Raw genomic sequence first — 13,721 nt, forward strand, 5'->3', positions numbered from 1 at the left:
AAAATCTGCAACATTGTCAGATTATATTTAATGGGATAGAACATTTTATTAAAACCAGAACAAATCAAAATATGGTCTAACAACCCAGGGTAAAACTGCTGCCTCACAGCGCCAGGGACCAGGGTTCGATTCCAGCTTTGGGTGACCGTCTGTGTGGAGTTTGCATAGTTTCCCTGTGTCTGCATGGGTTTCCATTGTGTGCTGCAGTTCCCTCCCACAGTTCAAAGACGTGCCGGTTAGGTGGAAAGGCCCCAAGGGATCCTTCCATATTCATCACAAATTCACCTGCACCTCCACACACATCATTTACTGCATCCGCTGCACCCGATGTGGCCTCCTATACATTGGGGAGACAGGCCGCCTACTTGCGGAAAGTTTCAGAGAACACCTCTGGGACACCCGCACCAACCAACCCAACCACCCCGTGGCTGAACACTTTAACTCCCCCTCCCACTCCGCCAAGGACATGCAGGTCCTTGGCCTCCTCCATTGCCAGACCATGGCAACATGACGCTTGGAGGAAGAGCGCCTCATCTTCCGCTTAGGAACCCTCCGACCACAAGGGATGAATGCAGATTTTTCCACCTTCCTCATTTCCCCTCCCCCCACCTTTTCTCAGTCCCAACCTTCGGACTCAGCACCGCCTTCTTGACCTGCAATCTTCTTCCTGACCTCTCCGTCCCCAACCCCTCTCCGGCCTATCACCCTCACCTTAACCTCCTTCCACCTATCGCATTCCCAACGCCCCTCCCCCAAGTCCCTCCTCCCTACCTTTTATCTTAGCCTGCTTGGCACACCCTCCTCATTCCTAAAGAAGGGCTTATGTCTAAAACGTCGATTCTCCTGCTCCTTGGATGCTGCCTGACCTGCTGCGCTTTTCCAGCAATACATTTTTCAGCTCTGATCTCCAGCATCTGCAGTCCTCACTTTCTCCATGTTAAATTATCCAAAGTGCCCAGGAAAGTGCAGGTTATGGTGATTACTCATGGTACTGCAAGGTTATAGGGATAGGGTGGGTGGGGGGTGCAAGGTCAGGATGGGATGCTCTTCGGTAGGTTGGTGCAATTTCGATGGACTGTTCATGTTCCTGAACATCTTTGGTTATTTTTGGAGAGTTCACTGCATCTCATCAACTTGGTTTAATCAAAGTTAATACTATTAATCAACAGAAACTGATCCACTCCCTCTATACCTCCTCCACTCCCTGCCCCTCTTTCCCCCTCCCTAACTCACTGCACTCTCTACATATCGAGGGCTGAAGGGCCTGTTCTGCGTTGTTTGTTCTATATTCTCTTTCCCCTCCCTTTCTTGCACACCCACTCCCTCCCTGCTTTCTGTCACAGTTTCTTTCCTATCTCTCTCCGCCCTTCTCTCCACATTCTCTCACTCCTCTCTCCACTCCCCCTCTCTTTCACACTTACGTGACCTTTCCATTTCCCTCTGCAGATTCTTTGTGTCCTCCTCACATTTGCTTTACCATGTATTTTTGCGTCAGCCTGGTTTGGATGTGTTGTGGCGGAAATCACAAGTCTCGGATTCGGAATTGGGATTCAACGACAGAGTTTTTTTGTACAAAGAAACTAGAGCTCTGGGCGAAAGAGAGAGAGAGAGAGAGATGGCCGGAGCACAGCTGTCAGCTGCCAACCTTCTCTCACCCTCGGAGCATATGTCATGACATTTTATACATTTCATGGAAAACATTACACAGTTATTGTCAGTTTCAGAGGAATGTTACAGAGTCATTGTCAGTTTCAGAGGATGTTACAGAGTCATTGTCAGTTTCAGTAGCTACGTAAATGTCCATTACTGCAGTAATTGGTCATGATTGTTTTCCATTATTGCAAATCTAAGGTATTAACACTTGTATACAAGCAACCTCATGTAGTTAACATCTCTATTAAAGGTGGTGGCTGGACCCAGACACTTCTGTGGGCAGTAGACGTTACTGATGCGTATTCTCTCCCCCACCCACCTTAAATGAATTATCTATGCCCTGTGTCCATTGTGCTGATATCCTGTTGGCCTCAGGCTGTACCTGTGTGTGCTTTGCTGCATTTTCCCATGAAATGACTCTGTGTGCCCCATGTGCATGCCCCGTATCAACCACCCACTTCACTCCCCCTCTTTGTGGTCACGGAGGCGAGTTTGGAGATCTCCTGCAGACCACCCAATTTGCATGCAGAGGTAGGTCTTTTCTAAGGTCTCCCCATCCCGAGGGGTGTCGAGGAATGCGAGTTTTGTTGGGGGATCTTCTGTAGTGACACTCGCTCCTGGCATGGCCTGAGCCAGCAACACCTTACAGCAAAACTTTAAACACCAAGGCCTAGGCAGAATACCAGTATGAGTGAAAGAATAAGAACCATCCCATGTGCCAAATAGGGTTCCCTGGATTTGCCTATCAGCTATCTCCTCCTGTGGCTCCTTATCTGAAGTCATCTAGCTGCTGCGGAATGTTTTTGATTGTTTGTTTGTGTAATATTGTAAGAATTGTCAATGGCATGGGTTATACTTGTCACCAATGATTGTCCATACTCCCCCTTGCTGGGCGAACTGATCATCCACCGTATAACGTGTCTGCTGTGCGTAAAGTGTGAGTTCAGCCAATTCACCATTGATTGCCTTTGATGTATTCTTGCCTAAGATTGTCAATCCACATACAATGTAGTTTTGGTTTTTAGCACTGACGACCCCTTCTGCCCCCACAACCCCTCCCCCCACCAAAGACAGCGATCCCAAAAACCCATACCTAGGTGATGATCCCGGTGCAGTGGAGATTTGCCAATCAGCACAGATTTCCCAGCTGACAGAGCAGGTCACTATCCTTCTCCGAACATGTCCCGCATTGGGGCATGGTACAGTGAGGGGTCCTATCATTCCTACTGCAAAAAGGTTCGGGAGGTTTGGTGTGAGAGTAGCACAAATCCCCTTAAATAAGAAAACAAATCCCTTTGCTGCCTGATAGCATACAGTGTCTGGATTAGTGGTGCTGGAAGAGCACAGCAGTTCAGGCAGCATCCAAATAGCTTCGAAATTGACGTTTCGGGCAAAAGCCCTTCATCAGGAATGATGAAGGGCTTTTGCCCGAAACGTCGATTTCGAAGCTATTTGGATGCTGCCTGAACTGCTGTGCTCTTCCAGCACCACTAATCCAGAATCTGGTTTCCAGCATCTGCAGTCATTGTTTTTACCTACCTGATAGCATACAGTGACCTATTCCTGGGCCTGTTTGTCTACCCATCTTGGAACATAGAACAATACAGCGCAGAACAGGCCCTTTGGCCCTCGATGTTGTGCCGACCTGTGAACTATTCTCAGCTCGTTTCCCCTACACTCTCCCATCATCATCCATGTGCTTATCCAAGGATTGTTTAAATCTCCCTAATGTGGCTGAGTTAACTACATTGGTATTCCATATCCTTACCACTCTCTGAGTAAAGAACCTGCCTCTGACATCTGTCTTAAATCTATCTCCCCATAATTTGTAGTTATACCCCCTCGTACAAGCTGACATCATCATCCTCAGAAAAAGACTTTCACTGTCTACCCAATCTAATCCTCTGATCATCTTATATGTCTCTATCAAATCCCCTCTTATCCTTCTTCTTTCCAATGAGAACAAACTCAAGTCTCTCAGCCTTTCCTCATAAGACATTCCCTCCAGACCAGGCAACATCCTGGTAAATCTCCTCTGCACTTTTTCCAATGCTTCCACATCCTTCCCAAAATATGGAGACCAGAACTGTACACAATATTCCAAGTGTGGCCGCACTAGCGTTTTGTATAATTGCAGCGTGATATTGCGGCTCCGGAACTCAATCCCTCTACCAATGAAACCTAACAAATCGTATGCCTTCTTAACAGCACAATCCACCTGGGTGGCAACTTTCAGGGATCTATGAACATGGATTCCAAGATCCCTCTGCACATCCACGTTACCAAGAATCTTTCCATTGACCCAGTACTCTGCCATCCTGTCATTCTTCCCAAAGTGCATCACCTCACATTTAGCTGCATTGAACTCCATTTGCCCAATTATGCAGTTTATCCAAGTCCCCCTGCAACCTGTAACATTCTTCCAAATTGTCCACTACTCCACCGACTTTAGTGTCGTCTGCAAATTTACTAATCCATCCACCTATGCCTGAGTCTAAGTCATTTATGAAAATGAGAAACAGTAGTGAACTCAAAACAGATCCTTCTGGCACACCACTAGTGACGGGATTCCAGACTGAATATTTTCCATCAACCACCACTCACTGCCTTCTTTCAGAAAGCCAGTTTCTAATCCAAGCCACTAAATCACCCTCAATCCCATGCCTCTGCATTTTCTCCAACAGCCTACCATGTGGAACCTTATCAAAGGCTTTACTGAAGTCCATGTACACCACGTCAACTGCCCTACCCTCATCCACCTGCTTGGTCACCTTCTCAAAAAACTCAATGAGGTTTGTGAGACAAAATATGCCCTTGACAAAACCATGTTGACTATCTGAAATAAAATTGTTGCTTGCTAGATGATTATAAATCTTATCTCTTATAATCCTTTCCAAAACCTTTCCTACAACAGAAGTAAGGCTCACTGGTCTATAATTACCTGGGTCATCTCTACTGCCCTTCTTGAGCAAGGGCACAACATTTGCAATCCTCCAGTCCTCTGGTACCAAACCTGTAGAAAATGATGACTCAAATATCAAAACCAAAGGCTCTGCTATCTCCTCCCTAGCTTCCCAGAGAATCCTCAGATAAATCCCATCAGGTCCAGGGAACTTGTCTATTTTCACTCCTATTCATGACTAACCTCGATCCTTTCTAGTCTAATATCCCGTATCTCACTTGTCTCCTCTACAATACTCTCCTTTTCCTGAGTGAACACCGATGAGAAATGTTCGTTTAGCATCTCTCCGATCTCCACAGGGTCCACACCCAACTTCCCACTTCTGTCTTTGACTGGCCCTATTCCTACCCTAGTCATTCTTTTATTCCTCACATACCTATAGAAAGCTTTAAGGTTCTTCTTTATTCTATTTGCTAAGTCTGCCCGTGTCCTCTTAACTCTCTCTTTACATCCTTCCGAGCTGATCTGTAATTCTCCATCGCCTCATCTGAACCATCTTGCCTCATCAACACATAAGCCTCCTTCTTCTTTGTAACAAGCTATGCAATTTCTGTTGTAAACCATGGTTCCCTTACCTTATCACTTCTTCCCTGCCTGACAGGGGCATACCTATCAAGGACATGCAATATCTGTTCCTTAAACCAGCCCCACATTTCTATTGTCTGCATCCCCTGCACTTTGCTACCACGTTCTATGCATCCTAATTCTTGCCCAATCGCACTATAATTGCCTTTGTCCTATTGATAACTCTTGACCTGTGGCATGTACCTATTCCTTTCCATCACTAAACTAAATGTAACTGAATTATGGTCACTCTCTCCAAAGTGCTCACCTACAACTAAATCAAACACCTAGCCTGGTTCACTGCCAAGCACCAGATCCAGTGTGGCCTCCCCTCTTGTTGGACCTTCGACATACTGTGTCAGGAAACCCTCCTGTACACATTGGACAAAAACTGATCCATCCGACATACTAGATTTATAGCATTTCCAGTCAATGTTGGGAAAGTTAAAGTCTCTCATAATGACCACCCTGTTCCTTTCACTCCTACCCAAGATAGTTTTGCCAATCCTCTCTTCCACCGCCCTGGAACCCTGCGGAGGCCTATAAAAAACTCCAAGCAATGTGACCTCTCCTCCCCTGTTTCTAACATCAGCCCACACTTCCTCAGTAGACGAGTCCTTGTCAAAAGTTATACTATCGTTATACTATCCTTGACTAACAAGGTCACACCTCCCCCTCTTTTACCACCTTGCCTAAAGATCTAAACCCTGGAACCTACAACATCCATTCCTCACCCTGCTCTATCCATGTCTCCAAAATGGCCACAACATCGAAGTTCCAGGTACCTATCCATGCTGCAAGCTCACCTACCTTATTGCGGATACTTCTGGCGTTGAAGTAGACACACTTCAAATCAGTCTGCTGTCTGCCAGCACATTCCTGTGACCCTGGAGTCCAGTGGTTCTGCAGTGATCTGGGTATAGTTTGGGGGTTTCCCCATGCTTTTCCCAGCACACTGCCTCCGTATGACCCGCTCTATTGCAGTGGCTGCAGTACTTTATGCTGTTCCTTGTCCTATTCTCTACCTGTGGGGCCCTACAATCTCTGGCAAATTGTCCCTGCTGGCCACAGTTGTGACAGGATAGTTTGGTTCTGCCTTCACCTCCATTCCGGTAGGCTGCTCTGTTGGGTTTTGTTTTTATTGCGGGAGCTTCTGCCTCCTAACCCCGCTAGCCCACTCTACTGGCTCATCATAATTTTGTAGGAGAAAGTGAGGACTGCAGATGCTGGAGATCAGAGCTGAAAAATGTGTTGCTGGAAAAACGCAGCAGGTCAGGCAGCATCCAAGGAGCAGGAGAATCGACGTTTCGGGCATAAGCCTTATGGCCGGCACAGTGGTTAGCACTGTTGCCTCAGCGCCAGAGACCCGGGTTCAATTCCTGTCTCAGGCGACTCTCTGTGTGGAGTTTGCACACTCTCCCCGTGTCTGTGTGGGTTTGCTCCATCATAATTTTGTGACAATATTACTCCCATTTTCAGGCTGGATTGATGGGCACTCGAGAGCATGTCTCTGAAAGCCTGAATGAGTGCTCGGTCCCCACAATCTGGGTTCGCTTGATCTGAGCACTCCTGGTATACCATACCCAAAATAATCGTTCCCCATACTCAGAGGCTTCTTCCCCTTTCAGCTGGTTAGCGATTGTAATTCTGCTCCAGTTTGTGGGAGCATTTCCTAATACCTGCTTGATCTCTTCTTTAAAATGGGTGAAGGGGGCCTGCTGTGCATCTATTTCAGCTGTAAGGGCAATGGCATGTGTCCACCGTCCTCCCCTATAGTCTCGGGCTGCTGTGACTTCGGGTCCGCCAGCTACTTGTCTCCATTTGTCTGCTGGGCAGGCTGCCGGGACCAGCTGGTGTATGTTCCTCAAGTTAGTGCCCTACCCATACACCATGTAGCTCTTCCCAGAACCTCATGTTTGCACTTCGCAGCTGTAATTTGCCCAGGGAGGCATGATTTATTGCCCCACCCCCACCACCCCTCCCCCCCCCCCCCCCCGCCCTGGGCAAATGGTTTATAGTTTACTTTGCCTGCAATTCTGTCCCCTCCTCTAGTGACTGGCACCAGATTATATTCTTGCACTTCCTGCTCTGCTGAGGGAGCAGTTGGTCCCTGCTGGATGGTTTTGTAGGAGGGGAGAGAGTCAGATCCCTTTCTTCCTGTACTTTTTCTATGCTATCCTCCAGCTCCTCAATTTGCTCTTGAGCTTTTCTCCACCTGCTGGTGGAGGCACCTACTTGTTCAATTAGGCCTGCTAATTGGTATACAAACATTACCCCTATCTTTTTAGTTTTATTTTGTTTTTCTTTGTCAATCCAATTCTGCTGTGTACTAAAGTCTGGGATGGGTCCCAACCACCTTTCTTCCTCTGTTCTGTCAGCGCTGGTCTGTCTGTCTTGTAGTTCTCAATATGGGAACCTGCAGCATCCTCTTTAAAATCCTGATCTGCCATCTCGCAGATTGTGTACTCCCAGATACCAGCAACAGTAAAGTGTCCTTAACCAGTGGGACTTCTCTATCCCTGGCCATTAATACTGTCCCAGCACTGTCCATACAGCCGTAGGAGACTCCTAGCAAGGTGTGCTCTCTACTGGTGGGACTTGTCTACTCTTTTGGCCACTACTACTAGTTGGTATCTACCGGTTGGCTCAATAGGGTGTGCTCTCTACTGGGACTCCTCTACCCTCTTGGCCACCTCTACTGTTCCAACACTGCCCGATAGGCCCGGAGACCTACTTCTAGCCAGGTGTGCTCTCTACTGGCGGAACGTTTTACACTCCCGGCCACGGCCACAATTCAAGCTCAGTTGTTCTACTACGGACTGACAGGGTATCACGGTTACTCACAGCGCCCATACATCCCACCTTGGTAACGTGCTGCTCCACTGGAATTTGACTCTTGGTCAGAGTGGTCAGATCCTTTTCCTCACCAATTCAATTTAAGACACAATAACGGACAGCACCCAACCTTCGACTCGGCTCTAACTGGACTCTGTGTTGCTCGCCCCTACAGAGTCCAATGTTACCTAACTTTGCCACTTGGGCTTCACAACTCCTGGTGCCCTTGGCACTTCAATTCCCACTTCAATTCCCAACCATTGCGTGGGAAGGCTACCCTTCTAACAACCAGTTTAGGGCAGGGTTTTTGAGGCAGGTTCTGGATTAGTGGTGCTGGAAGAGCACAGCAGTTCAGGCAGCATCCAAGGAGCTTCGAAATCGACGTTTCGGGCAAAAGCCCTTCATCAGGAATAAAGGCAGTGAGCCTGAAGCGTGGAGAGATAAGCTAGAGGAGGGTGGGAGTGGGGAGAAAGTAGCAGAGTACAATGGGTGAGTGGGGGAGGGGATGAAGGTGATAGGTCAAGGAGGAGAGGGTGGAGTGGATAGGTGGAAAAGGAGATAGGCAGGTAGGTCAAGTCCAGAAAAGTCATGGGGACAGTGCTGAGCTGGAAGTTTAGAACTAGGGTGAGGTGGGGGAAGGGGAAATGAGGAAACTGTTGAAGTCCACATTGATGCCCTGGGGTTGAAGTGTTCCGAGGCGGAAGATGAGGCGTTCTTCCTCCAGGCGTCTGGTGGTGAGGGAGCGGTGGTGAAGGAGGCCCAGGACCTCCACGTTCTCGGCAGAGTGGGAGGGGGAGTTGAAATATTGGGCCACGGGGCGGTGTGGTTGATTGGTGCGGGTGTCCTGGAGGTGTTCCCTAAAGCACTTTGCTAGGAGGCACCCAGTCTCCCTAATGTAGAGGAGACCACATCGGGAGTAACGGATACAATAAATGATATTAGTGGATGTGCAAGTAAAACTTTGGATGTGGAAGGCTCCTTTAGGGCCTTGGATAGAGGTGAGGGAGGAGGTGTGGGCACAGGTTTTACAGTTCCTGCGGTGGCAGGGGAAAGTGCCAGAATGGGAGGGTGGGTTGTAGGGGGGGCGTAGACCTGACCAGGTAGTCATGGAGGGAACAGTCTTTGCGGAAGGTGGAAAGGGGTGGGGAGGGAAATATATCCCTGGTGGTGGGGTCTGTTTGGAGGTGGCGGAAATGTCGGCGGATGATTTGGTTTATGCGAAGGTTGGTCGGGCGGAAGGTAAGCACCAGGGGCGTTCTGTCCTTGTTATGGTTGGAGGGGTGCGGTTTGAGGGCGGAGGTACGGGATGTGGACGCGATGTGTTGGAGGGCACCTTTAACCACGTGGGAAGGGAAATTGGGGTCTCTAAAGAAGGAGGCCATCTGGTGTGTTCTGTGGTGGAACTGGTCCTCCTGGGAGCAGATCCGGTGGAGGCGGAGGAATTGGGAATATGGGATGGCATTTTTGCAAGAGGTAGGGTGGGAAGAGGTGTAATCCAGGTAGCTGTGGGAGTCGGTGGGTTTGTAAAAAATGTCAGTATCAAGTCGGTCATCATTAATGGAGATGGAGAGGTCCAGGAAGGGGAGGGAGGTGTCAGAAATGGTCCAGGTAAACTTAAGATCAGGGTGGAATCCGCCGACATTTCCGCCACCTCCAACCAGACCCCACCACCAGGGATATATTTCCCTCCCCACCCCTTTCCGCCTTCCGCAAAGACCGTTCCCTCCGTGAATACCTGGTCAGGTCCACACCCCCCTACAACCCACCCTTCAATCCTGGCACTTTCCCTTGCCACCGCAGGAACTGTAAAACCTGCGCCCACACCTCCTCCCTCACCTCTATCCAAGGTCCTAAAGGAGCCTTCCACATCCATCAAAGTTTTACTTGTACATCCACTAATATCATTTATTGTATCCGTTGCTCCCGATGCGGTCTCCTCTACATTGGGGAGACTGGGCGCCTCCTAGCAGACCGCTTTAGGGAACATCTCCGGGACACCCGCACCAATCAACCACACCGCCCCGTGGCCCAATATTTCAACTCCCCCTCCCACTCTGCCGAGGACATGGAGGTCCTGGGCCTCCTTCACCGCCGCTCCCTCACCACCAGACGCCTGGAGAAAGAACGCCTCATCTTCCGGCTCGGAACACTTCAACCCCAGGGCATCAATGTGGACTTCAACAGTTTCCTCATTTCCCCTTCCCCCACCTCACCCTAGTTCTAAACGTCCAGCTCAGCACTGTCCCCATGACTTGTCCGGACTTGTCCTACCTGCCTATCTCCTTTTCCACCTATCCACTCCACCCTCTCCTCCCTGACCTATCACCTTCATCCCCCTCCCCCCCTCACCATTGTACTCTATGCTACTTTCTCCCCACCCCCACCCTCCTCTAGCTTATCTCTCCATGCTTCAGGCTCACTGCCTTTATTCCTGATGAAGGGCTTTTGCCCAAAACGTCGATTTCGAAGCTCCTTGGATGCTGCCTGAACTGCTGTGCTCTTCCAGCACCACTAATCCAGAATCTGGTTTCCAGCATCTGCAGTCATTGTTTTTACATTTTTGAGGCAGGAACTACCTTGTCCTCTGGTCGTTTCAGCACAAACAGCTGGTTATCACACCAGTTAGTACACTTTCTCATTAACGCTCCACAGGCATGCACTTATACACAACCTCGTACTATAGCACAAGTTACATGTTACAATGTATACCCTTTTAAACTGTGTCTTTGGCCCGGTCTGACTTTTCCCATTTGTACATTCAAAATGTATCTTACCCCGGCTCCCCATTCGTGGCCTTAGGCCAGACCACCAGGAATATGAGATCCTGCCGACTACATCAATTGTTGTGGGGAAATCACAAGCTCTCGGATTCAGAATCGGGATTCAACAACAGTTTGTTGTACAAAGAAACCGGAGCTTTGGGGAGAGAGAGAGAGAGAGAGATGGCTGGAATACGGCTGTCAGCTGCCAGCCTTCTCTCACCCTCAGAGCACATGTCATGACATTTTATACATTTCATAGTATAATGGTCTAGATATCGAGTCTTTGCTTGTGCAGCATGGTTTGTTGACAGAAAACATTACAGAGTCATTGTTAATTCCAGAGGAATGTTACAGAGACATTGTCAGTTTCAGAGGAGTGTTACAGAGTCATTGTCAGTTTCAGCAGCTATGCAGAAGTCCATTGCTGCAGTAATTGGTCATGATCATTCTTCCTGATCAGGAAGATCGTTTTCCATTACTGCAAATCTAAGGTATTAACACTTGTATACAAGCAGCCTTAGGTAGTGAACATTTCTACTGAAGGTGGTTGATGGACTCAAGACACTCAGCGGGAAGTAGATGTTACTGATGTGTATTCTCTTCCCCCACCCACTTTAAAGTAATCACCTATGCTCTGTGTCTATTGTGCTGGTATCCTGTTGGCCTCAGGCAGTATCTGTGTATGCTTCATTGTACTTTTCCATGTAATGGCTCAGCGGTCATCTTGTGTGCTAAGTGACCAACTTATGGCTCAGCGGCCATCTTGTGTATGTGTGCCCCGTGTCAGCATGCCCTGTATCAACTCCAACTTCAGATGCATTGAGGAACATTGGAAGATAAGGGCAGGATTGGGGCATTCAGCCCATCAAGCCTGTTTCACCCTTTAATGAGATCATGGCTGATCTGTGTTTACTGGATTAGTGGTGCTGGAAGAGCACAGCAGTTCAGGCAGCATCCAACGAGCAGCGAAATCAACGTTTTGGGCAAAAGCCCTTCATCAGGAATAAAGGCAGTGAGCCTGAAGCAAGGAGAGATAAGCTAGAGGAGGGTGGGGGTGGGGACAGAGTAGCATAGAGTACAATGGGTGAGTGGGGGAGGGGATGAAGGTGATAGGTCAAGGAGGAGAGGGTGGAGTGGATAGGTAGAAAAGAAGATAGGCAGGTCGGACAAGTCAAGGAGACAGTAACAGGAAGTTTGAAACTAGGATGAGGTGGGGGAAGGGGAAATAAGGAAGCTGTTGAAGTCCACATTGATGCCCTGGGGTTGAAGTGTTCCGAGGCGGAAGATGAGGCGTTCTTCCTCCAGGCGTCTGGTGGTGAGGGAGTGGCGGTGAAGGAGGCCCAGGACCTCCATGTCCTCGGCAGAGTGGGAGGGGGAGTTGAAATGTTGGGCCACGGGGCGGTGTGGTTGATTGGTGCGGGTGTCTCGGAGATGTTCCCTAAAGCGCTCTGCTAGGAGGCGCCCAGTCGCCAGTCTGATCTGTGTTTACTCAACTCTATTTACCTGTGATTGGCTCATATCACTTTATACCTTTACTTAACAAAGCTTTAAAACTAGCAATTGTTCCAGTATCCACTGCCAGAGTTCCAAACATCTACCACTCTTTGTGTGTAAAATTACTTCCCAAAATCTCTCCTGAACAGACTGTGCCTAATTTTTAGAACATGCGCCTAATTTTCGAATCTCCAGTCAGTATACATAGTTGATCCTTATCTATCCTCTCTTTTGCTATTAATATCTTGAAGGTTTGATCAGATCACCCCTTGACTTTCTAAGTTCTAAAGATAGCAGACATAATTTGTATAACCTTTCCACATAACTTTACCCCTAAAGTCTGGGTATCATCCTGTAAACCTGAGTTGTGCTCCCTCCAAGACAATACATCCTTTGTCAAATGTTTGTGAGGTAAGTTTTCAATGAGGAAAGATATGCATTCAACCCTAAGAATTAGCTCATGAAGGCCCTTAAGGTTCTTTCCCCAGGTCAATATTCTTCACTGGTAAGGCTGTAATTTACTTGCTCACTCCCAGTCCCCTGAATCCTCTATCTACATCATAGTCTCCTATGTCTGAGTCACTCAAAACAATTCATTAAACTGCAGAGACAGAAGAATTGCAAGCAAAATGTGAAGAAACTCAGCAGATCTGGCAGCAACTCTGGCAAGAGAAACAGAGTTAAGGTTTCATGTTAATATTCTTTTACCTGAATGAATAATAAAAGTTTTGCTGTGCACTGTTTAGCTGTCAACATGGCAACAGTAATTGTACTTCAAAAGGGCTTCACTGACCTTCACCGGGGGTAATTAAGCTTGGGCAGTAACACAACTATATCTCATGAACTAATTTTTGAAAGCATTTTTGTTTATTCACTCATGGGGGTTGCTGGTTCTGCCAACATTTATTGCCCATCCCTAGTTGCCCCTTGAGAAGGTAGTAGTGAGCTGTCTTCTTGAACTGCTGAAATCTATAGGCTGTAGAGTAGACCTACAAAGTCCTTAGAGCGAAATTTCTAAAATTTTGACCCAGCAACACTGAAGAAAGGTGATATATTTCCAAGTCAGGATTGTGAATGGTTTGAATGAATGGCAAAGATCTTGCTGTGTAGTATTTGGCTGCTGGAATTCCGACATAACAATGGTAACAGAACAACATTTGAGATGCGCTGGGGTTGTATCAGGTACTATATCAACACAAGTTATTCGTCTTTCAAATTGCTTAAGTCTTCATTGCCTCCTACAAGTTGAAGACCTTAATCCAAAAACAACAGCTTCTTATTGTGGAACGTATTCTTCACAAGGAAGAAGGACTTATCCTTCCAGGCCAGTGATAATGCTATTTCTCATTCCTCTTCACCCCTAAATTTTCCTGCTCCACTACACTCAGGAAAATCACGCTCTCAGATAGATTTTAATGGCAATGTCTTGCTTGGCTATTAAAGTTTCATCA

Source organism: Chiloscyllium punctatum, chromosome 10 (assembly GCF_047496795.1).
Source record: "Chiloscyllium punctatum isolate Juve2018m chromosome 10, sChiPun1.3, whole genome shotgun sequence".
Taxonomy (NCBI): domain Eukaryota; kingdom Metazoa; phylum Chordata; class Chondrichthyes; order Orectolobiformes; family Hemiscylliidae; genus Chiloscyllium; species Chiloscyllium punctatum.